General features: G+C 48.6%; 11 non-coding genes across 11 annotated transcripts in view; all 11 read right to left on the bottom strand.

Annotated features, from left to right (window-relative positions):
* Positions 1 to 444: 444 nt before the first annotated feature.
* On the bottom strand, positions 445 to 563 carry LOC115827162 (5S ribosomal RNA). Its single transcript, XR_004025904.1, has one exon. It is a non-coding gene; the product is annotated as a 5S ribosomal RNA (ribosomal RNA).
* A 504-nt stretch (positions 564 to 1067) lies between these two features.
* Positions 1068 to 1186, bottom strand: LOC115827161 (5S ribosomal RNA). Its single transcript, XR_004025903.1, has one exon. It is a non-coding gene; the product is annotated as a 5S ribosomal RNA (ribosomal RNA).
* A 662-nt stretch (positions 1187 to 1848) lies between these two features.
* LOC115827159 (5S ribosomal RNA) lies at positions 1849 to 1967 on the bottom strand. Its single transcript, XR_004025902.1, has one exon. It is a non-coding gene; the product is annotated as a 5S ribosomal RNA (ribosomal RNA).
* A 504-nt stretch (positions 1968 to 2471) lies between these two features.
* Positions 2472 to 2590, bottom strand: LOC115827158 (5S ribosomal RNA). Its single transcript, XR_004025901.1, has one exon. It is a non-coding gene; the product is annotated as a 5S ribosomal RNA (ribosomal RNA).
* A 661-nt stretch (positions 2591 to 3251) lies between these two features.
* Positions 3252 to 3370, bottom strand: LOC115827156 (5S ribosomal RNA). The gene has a single exon (XR_004025899.1). It is a non-coding gene; the product is annotated as a 5S ribosomal RNA (ribosomal RNA).
* Positions 3371 to 4037: 667 nt separating this feature from the next.
* LOC115827155 (5S ribosomal RNA) lies at positions 4038 to 4156 on the bottom strand. Its single transcript, XR_004025898.1, has one exon. It is a non-coding gene; the product is annotated as a 5S ribosomal RNA (ribosomal RNA).
* Positions 4157 to 4654: 498 nt separating this feature from the next.
* LOC115827154 (5S ribosomal RNA) lies at positions 4655 to 4773 on the bottom strand. Its single transcript, XR_004025897.1, has one exon. It is a non-coding gene; the product is annotated as a 5S ribosomal RNA (ribosomal RNA).
* Positions 4774 to 5435: 662 nt separating this feature from the next.
* LOC115827153 (5S ribosomal RNA) lies at positions 5436 to 5554 on the bottom strand. The gene has a single exon (XR_004025895.1). It is a non-coding gene; the product is annotated as a 5S ribosomal RNA (ribosomal RNA).
* A 501-nt stretch (positions 5555 to 6055) lies between these two features.
* LOC115827152 (5S ribosomal RNA) lies at positions 6056 to 6174 on the bottom strand. The gene has a single exon (XR_004025894.1). It is a non-coding gene; the product is annotated as a 5S ribosomal RNA (ribosomal RNA).
* Positions 6175 to 6833: 659 nt separating this feature from the next.
* On the bottom strand, positions 6834 to 6952 carry LOC115827151 (5S ribosomal RNA). Its single transcript, XR_004025893.1, has one exon. It is a non-coding gene; the product is annotated as a 5S ribosomal RNA (ribosomal RNA).
* Positions 6953 to 7458: 506 nt separating this feature from the next.
* Positions 7459 to 7500, bottom strand: part of LOC115827150 (5S ribosomal RNA) — a 119-nt gene continuing 77 nt past the window's right edge. The window contains exon 1 of the ribosomal RNA XR_004025892.1: positions 7459 to 7500. This exon is cut by the window's right edge and continues 77 nt beyond it. This is a non-coding gene — a ribosomal RNA (5S ribosomal RNA).

Below are 7500 nucleotides of genomic sequence, written 5' to 3'. Positions count from 1 at the left end.
TAACACTCTCGCTAGAACAACAATGCAATTCATCTCTCTCCTTTGCTCTTTCCTCCGCTCTCTCCAAGCAAACGAGCCCACCCAACTCCTCCAAAGGGATCAAAATCATACAACACTTCATATGGCAATAGAAACCAATATGGCATTATGCAATGCAATCAAACAGGTGCTCTTCCAAAACAAGAAAAGACGTTCATGCTACACATATACTTCATTGGAACCACACAGACACGCACAGAGAGAGAGAGAGAGAGAGAATGAGTGAGACATACAGACAGAGACAGAGAGGGAGAGAGACACAGAGAGAGACAGACAGACAGACAGAGAGTGAAAAGGACGAAATGAAAATCACCTGGATTGCCAGCGAAGAGCCGAGGAAAGACGAGAGACAGAGAGAAAGAGAGACAGAGAGACAGAGGGGTAAGAAAAAGAAAAAAAAAAAAAAGCTTACAGCACCTGGTATTCCCAGGCGGTCTCCCATCCAAGTACTAACCAGGCCCGACCCTGCTTAGCTTCCGAGATCGGACGAGATCGGGCGTGCTCAGGGTGGTATGGCCGTAAGCGAATGCAGCTGCGGCACAAGCCCTATTTGAACATGAGCAAAGGGCTCCCGTTTGCCTTACGACTCCTGCCTCGCTTTAAGACTCTCGCTAGAACAACAATGCAATTCATCTCTCTCCTTTGCTCTTTCCTCCGCTCTCTCCAAGCAAACGAGCCCACCCAACTCCTCCAAACGGGATCAAACTCATACAACACTTCATATGGCAATAGAAACCAATATGGCATTATGCAATGCAATCAAACACGTGCTCTTCCAAAACAAGAAAAGACGTTCACCGCTACACATATACTTCATTGGAACCACACAGACACGCACAGAGAGAGAGAGAGAGAGAGAATGAGTGAGACATACAGACAGAGACAGAGAGGGAGAGAGACAGACAGACAGACACAGAGTAAAAGGACGAAATGAAAATCACCTGGACTGCCAGCGAAGAGCCGAGGAAAGACAAACGAGAGACAGAGAGAAAGAGAGACAGAGAGGTAAGGAAAAAAAAAAAAAAAAAAGCTTACAGCACCTGGTATTCCCAGGCGGTCTCCCATCCAAGTACTAACCAGGCCCGACCCTGCTTAGCTTCCGAGATCGGACGAGATCGGGCGTGCTCAGGGTGGTATGGCCGTAAGCGAATGCAGCCGCGGCACAAGCCCTATTTGAACATGAGCAAAGGGCTCCCGTTTGCCTTACGACTCCTGCCTCGCTTTAACACTCTCGCACAGGCACAGACCAGCGCCTAAATACCGGCCACACCGACCCTGACTTCAGACAGCACATTATGACGTCACAGAGCACCTGCAACCTGAAAACCACTTCTTCAAACCGCGCCGCCTCACGCACTGCACTACACCCGCTTTCAACAGGCTTCCCTTTTGGGCTTTTCTTTCCTTTTCTGTTTTGACTACTGTCTGGACAAAACAACAATGGAATTCATCTCTCTCCTTTGCTCTTTCCTCCGCTCTCTCCGCGCAAACGAGCCCATCCAACTCCTCCGACGGCGATCAAAATCATACGACACTTCATATACCGACGTAAAGCAATATAGCAATATGCAATGCAATCACACAGGTGTTCTTCCAAGCCAAGAAAAACTTTCATGCTACTGATATACTTCATTGTCCACACACACAGACAGACAGACAGACAGAGAGAGAGAGAGAGAGAGAGAGAGAGTTAAAAGGACGAAAAGAAAATCGCCTGGATTGCCAGCGAAGAGCCGAGGAAAGACAGACGAGAGACAGAGAGAAAGAGAGACAGAGAGACAGAGAGGTAAGGAAAAAAAAAAAAAAAAAAGCTTACAGCACCTGGTATTCCCAGGCGGTCTCCCATCCAAGTACTAACCAGGCCCGACCCTGCTTAGCTTCCGAGATCGGACGAGATCGGGCGTGCTCAGGGTGGTATGGCCGTAAGCGAATGCAGCTGCGGCACAAGCCCTATTTGAACATGAGCAAAGGGCTCCAGTTTGCCTTACGACTCCTGCCTCGCTTTAAGACTCTCGCTAGAACAACAATGCAATTCATCTCTCTCCTTTGCTCTTTCCTCCGCTCTCTCCAAGCAAACGAGCCCACCCAACTCCTCCAAAGGGATCAAAATCATACAACACTTCATATGGCAATAGAAACCAATATGGCATTATGCAATGCAATCAAACAGGTGCTCTTCCAAAACAAGAAAAGACGTTCACGCTACACATATACTTCATTGGAACCACACAGACACGCACAGAGAGAGAGAGAGAGAGAGAATGAGTGAGACATACAGACAGAGACAGAGAGGGAGAGAGACAGACAGACAGACACAGAGTAAAAGGACGAAATGAAAATCACCTGGACTGCCAGCGAAGAGCCGAGGAAAGACAAACGAGAGACAGAGAGAAAGAGAGACAGAGAGGTAAGGAAAAAAAAAAAAAAAAAAAAGCTTACAGCACCTGGTATTCCCAGGCGGTCTCCCATCCAAGTACTAACCAGGCCCGACCCTGCTTAGCTTCCGAGATCGGACGAGATCGGGCGTGCTCAGGGTGGTATGGCCGTAAGCGAATGCAGCTGCGGCACAAGCCCTATTTGAACATGAGCAAAGGGCTCCCGTTTGCCTTACGACTCCTGCCTCGCTTTAAGCACTCTCGCACAGGCACAGACCAGCGCCTAAATACCGGCCACACCGACCCTGACTTCAGACAGCACATTATGACGTCACAGAGCACCTGCAACCTCAAACCACTTCTTCAAACCGCGCCGCCTCACGCACTGCACTACACCCGCTTTAAACAGGCTTCCCTTTTGGGCTTTTCTTTCCTTTTCTGTTTTGACTACTGTCTGGACAAAACAACAATGGAATTCATCTCTCTCCTTTGCTCTTTCCTCCGCTCTCTCCGCGCAAACGAGCCCATCCAACTCTTCCGACGGCGATCAAATTCATACGACACTTCATATACCGACGTAAAGCAATATAGCAATATGCAATGCAATCACACAGGTGTTCTTCCAAGCCAAGAAAAAACTTTCATGCTACTGATATACTTCATTGTCCACACACACAGACAGACAGACAGAGAGAGAGAGAGAGAGAGAGAGAGAGAGTTAAAAGGACGAAAAGAAAATCGCCTGGATTGCCAGCGAAGAGCCGAGGAAAGACAGACGAGAGACAGAGAGAAAGAGAGACAGAGAGACAGAGAGGTAAGAAAAAAAAAAAAAAAAAAAGCTTACAGCACCTGGTATTCCCAGGCGGTCTCCCATCCAAGTACTAACCAGGCCCGACCCTGCTTAGCTTCCGAGATCGGACGAGATCGGGCGTGCTCAGGGTGGTATGGCCGTAAGCGAATGCAGCTGCGGCACAAGCCCTATTTGAACATGAGCAAAGGGCTCCAGTTTGCCTTACGACTCCTGCCTCGCTTTAAGACTCTCGCACAGGCACAGACCAGCGCCTAAATACCGGCCACACCGACCCTGACTTCAGACAGCACATTATGACGTCACAGAGCACCTGCAACCTCAAACCACTTCTTCAAACCGCGCCGCCTCACGCACTGCACTACACCCGCTTTCAACAGGCTTCCCTTTTGGGCTTTTCTTTCCTTTTCTGTTTTGACTACTGTCTGGACAAAACAACAATGGAATTCATCTCTCTCCTTTGCTCTTTCCTCCGCTCTCTCCGCGCAAACGAGCCCATCCAACTCCTCCGACGGCGATCAAAATCATACGACACTTCATATACCGACGTAAAGCAATATAGCAATATGCAATGCAATCACACAGGTGTTCTTCCAAGCCAAGAAAAAACTTTCATGCTACTGATATACTTCATTGTCCACACACACAGACAGACAGACAGACAGAGAGAGAGAGAGAGAGAGAGAGAGAGAGAGAGTTAAAAGGACGAAAAGAAAATCGCCTGGATTGCCAGCGAAGAGCCGAGGAAAGACAGACGAGAGACAGAGAGAAAGAGAGACAGAGAGACAGAGAGGTAAGGAAAAAAAAAAAAAAAAAGCTTACAGCACCTGGTATTCCCAGGCGGTCTCCCATCCAAGTACTAACCAGGCCCGACCCTGCTTAGCTTCCGAGATCGGACGAGATCGGGCGTGCTCAGGGTGGTATGGCCGTAAGCGAATGCAGCCGCGGCACAAGCCCTATTTGAACATGAGCAAAGGGCTCCCGTTTGCCTTACGACTCCTGCCTCGCTTTAACACTCTCGCTAGAACAACAATGCAATTCATCTCTCTCCTTTGCTCTTTCCTCCGCTCTCTCCAAGCAAACGAGCCCACCCAACTCCTCCAAAGGGATCAAAATCATACAACACTTCATATGGCAACACAAACCAATATGGCATTATGCAATGCAATCAAACAGGTGCTCTTCCAAAACAAGAAAAGACGTTCACGCTACACATATACTTCATTGGAACCACACAGACACGCACAGAGAGAGAGAGAGAGAGAGAATGAGTGAGACATACAGACAGAGACAGAGAGGGAGAGAGACAGACAGACAGACACAGAGTAAAAGGACGAAATGAAAATCACCTGGATTGCCAGCGAAGAGCCGAGGAAAGACGAGAGACAGAGAGAAAGAGAGACAGAGAGGTAAGGAAAAAAAAAAAAAAAAAAGCTTACAGCACCTGGTATTCCCAGGCGGTCTCCCATCCAAGTACTAACCAGGCCCGACCCTGCTTAGCTTCCGAGATCGGACGAGATCGGGCGTGCTCAGGGTGGTATGGCCGTAAGCGAATGCAGCTGCGGCACAAGCCCTATTTGAACATGAGCAAAGGGCTCCCGTTTGCCTTACGACTCCTGCCTCGCTTTAACACTCTCGCACAGGCACAGACCAGCGCCTAAATACCGGCCACACCGACCCTGACTTCAGACAGCACATTATGACGTCACAGAGCACCTGCAACCTCAAACCACTTCTTCAAACCGCGCCGCCTCACGCACTGCACTACACCCGCTTTCAACAGGCTTCCCTTTTGGGCTTTTCTTTCCTTTTCTGTTTTCACCACTGTCTGGACAAAACAACAATGCAATTCATCTCTCTCCTTTGCTCTTTCCTCCGCTCTCTCCGCGCAAACGAGCCCATCCAACTCCTCCGACGGCGATCAAAATCATACGACACTTCATATACCGACGTAAAGCAATATAGCAATATGCAATGCAATCACACAGGTGTTCTTCCAAGCCAAGAAAAAACTTTCATGCTACTGATATACTTCATTGTCCACACACACAGACAGACAGACAGACAGAGAGAGAGAGAGAGAGAGAGAGAGAGAGTTAAAAGGACGAAAAGAAAATCGCCTGGATTGCCAGCGAAGAGCCGAGGAAAGACAGACGAGAGACAGAGAGAAAGAGAGACAGAGAGACAGAGAGGTAAGGAAAAAAAAAAAAAAAAGCTTACAGCACCTGGTATTCCCAGGCGGTCTCCCATCCAAGTACTAACCAGGCCCGACCCTGCTTAGCTTCCGAGATCGGACGAGATCGGGCGTGCTCAGGGTGGTATGGCCGTAAGCGAATGCAGCTGCGGCACAAGCCCTATTTGAACATGAGCAAAGGGCTCCCGTTTGCCTTACGACTCCTGCCTCGCTTTAAGACTCTCGCTAGAACAACAATGCAATTCATCTCTCTCCTTTGCTCTTTCCTCCGCTCTCTCCAAGCAAACGAGCCCACCCAACTCCTCCAAAAGGGATCAAAATCATACAACACTTCATATGGCAATAGAAACCAATATGGCATTATGCAATGCAATCAAACAGGTGCTCTTCCAAAACAAGAAAAGACGTTCACGCTACACATATACTTCATTGGAACCACACAGACACGCACAGAGAGAGAGAGAGAGAGAGAATGAGTGAGACATACAGACAGAGACAGAGAGGGAGAGAGACAGACAGACAGACACAGAGTAAAAGGACGAAATGAAAATCACCTGGACTGCCAGCGAAGAGCCGAGGAAAGACAAACGAGAGACAGAGAGAAAGAGAGACAGAGAGGTAAGGAAAAAAAAAAAAAAAAGCTTACAGCACCTGGTATTCCCAGGCGGTCTCCCATCCAAGTACTAACCAGGCCCGACCCTGCTTAGCTTCCGAGATCGGACGAGATCGGGCGTGCTCAGGGTGGTATGGCCGTAAGCGAATGCAGCTGCGGCACAAGCCCTATTTGAACATGAGCAAAGGGCTCCCGTTTGCCTTACGACTCCTGCCTCGCTTTAAGACTCTCGCACAGGCACAGACCAGCGCCTAAATACCGGCCACACCGACCCTGACTTCAGACAGCACATTATGACGTCACAGAGCACCTGCAACCTCAAACCACTTCTTCAAACCGCGCCGCCTCACGCACTGCACTACACCCGCTTTAAACAGGCTTCCCTTTTGGGCTTTTCTTTCCTTTTCTGTTTTGACTACTGTCTGGACAAAACAACAATGGAATTCATCTCTCTCCTTTGCTCTTTCCTCCGCTCTCTCCGCGCAAACGAGCCCATCCAACTCTTCCGACGGCGATCAAATTCATACGACACTTCATATACCGACGTAAAGCAATATAGCAATATGCAATGCAATCACACAGGTGTTCTTCCAAGCCAAGAAAAAACTTTCATGCTACTGATATACTTCATTGTCCACACACACAGACAGACAGACAGACAGAGAGAGAGAGAGAGAGAGAGAGAGAGTTAAAAGGACGAAAAGAAAATCGCCTGGATTGCCAGCGAAGAGCCGAGGAAAGACAGACGAGAGACAGAGAGAAAGAGAGACAGAGAGACAGAGAGGTAAGGAAAAAAAAAAAAAAAGCTTACAGCACCTGGTATTCCCAGGCGGTCTCCCATCCAAGTACTAACCAGGCCCGACCCTGCTTAGCTTCCGAGATCGGACGAGATCGGGCGTGCTCAGGGTGGTATGGCCGTAAGCGAATGCAGCTGCGGCACAAGCCCTATTTGAACATGAGCAAAGGGCTCCAGTTTGCCTTACGACTCCTGCCTCGCTTTAACACTCTCGCTAGAACAACAATGCAATTCATCTCTCTCCTTTGCTCTTTCCTCCGCTCTCTCCAAGCAAACGAGCCCACCCAACTCCTCCAAACGGGATCAAACTCATACAACACTTCATATGGCAATAGAAACCAATATGGCATTATGCAATGCAATCAAACAGGTGCTCTTCCAAAACAAGAAAAGACGTTCATGCTACACATATACTTCATTGGAACCACACAGACACGCACAGAGAGAGAGAGAGAGAGAGAGAATGAGTGAGACATACAGACAGAGACAGAGAGGGAGAGAGACAGACAGACAGACACAGAGTAAAAGGACGAAATGAAAATCACCTGGACTGCCAGCGAAGAGCCGAGGAAAGACAAACGAGAGACAGAGAGAAAGAGAGACAGAGAGGTAAGGAAAAAAAAAAAAAAAAAAAGCTTACAGCACCTGGTATTCCCAGGCGGTCTCCCATCCAAG

Source organism: Chanos chanos, chromosome 13, assembly GCF_902362185.1.
Source record: "Chanos chanos chromosome 13, fChaCha1.1, whole genome shotgun sequence".
In the NCBI taxonomy this organism is placed as follows: domain Eukaryota; kingdom Metazoa; phylum Chordata; class Actinopteri; order Gonorynchiformes; family Chanidae; genus Chanos; species Chanos chanos.
Note: the sequence above shows the minus strand (reverse complement) of the source record. Positions and strands in the feature narration are given on the sequence as shown.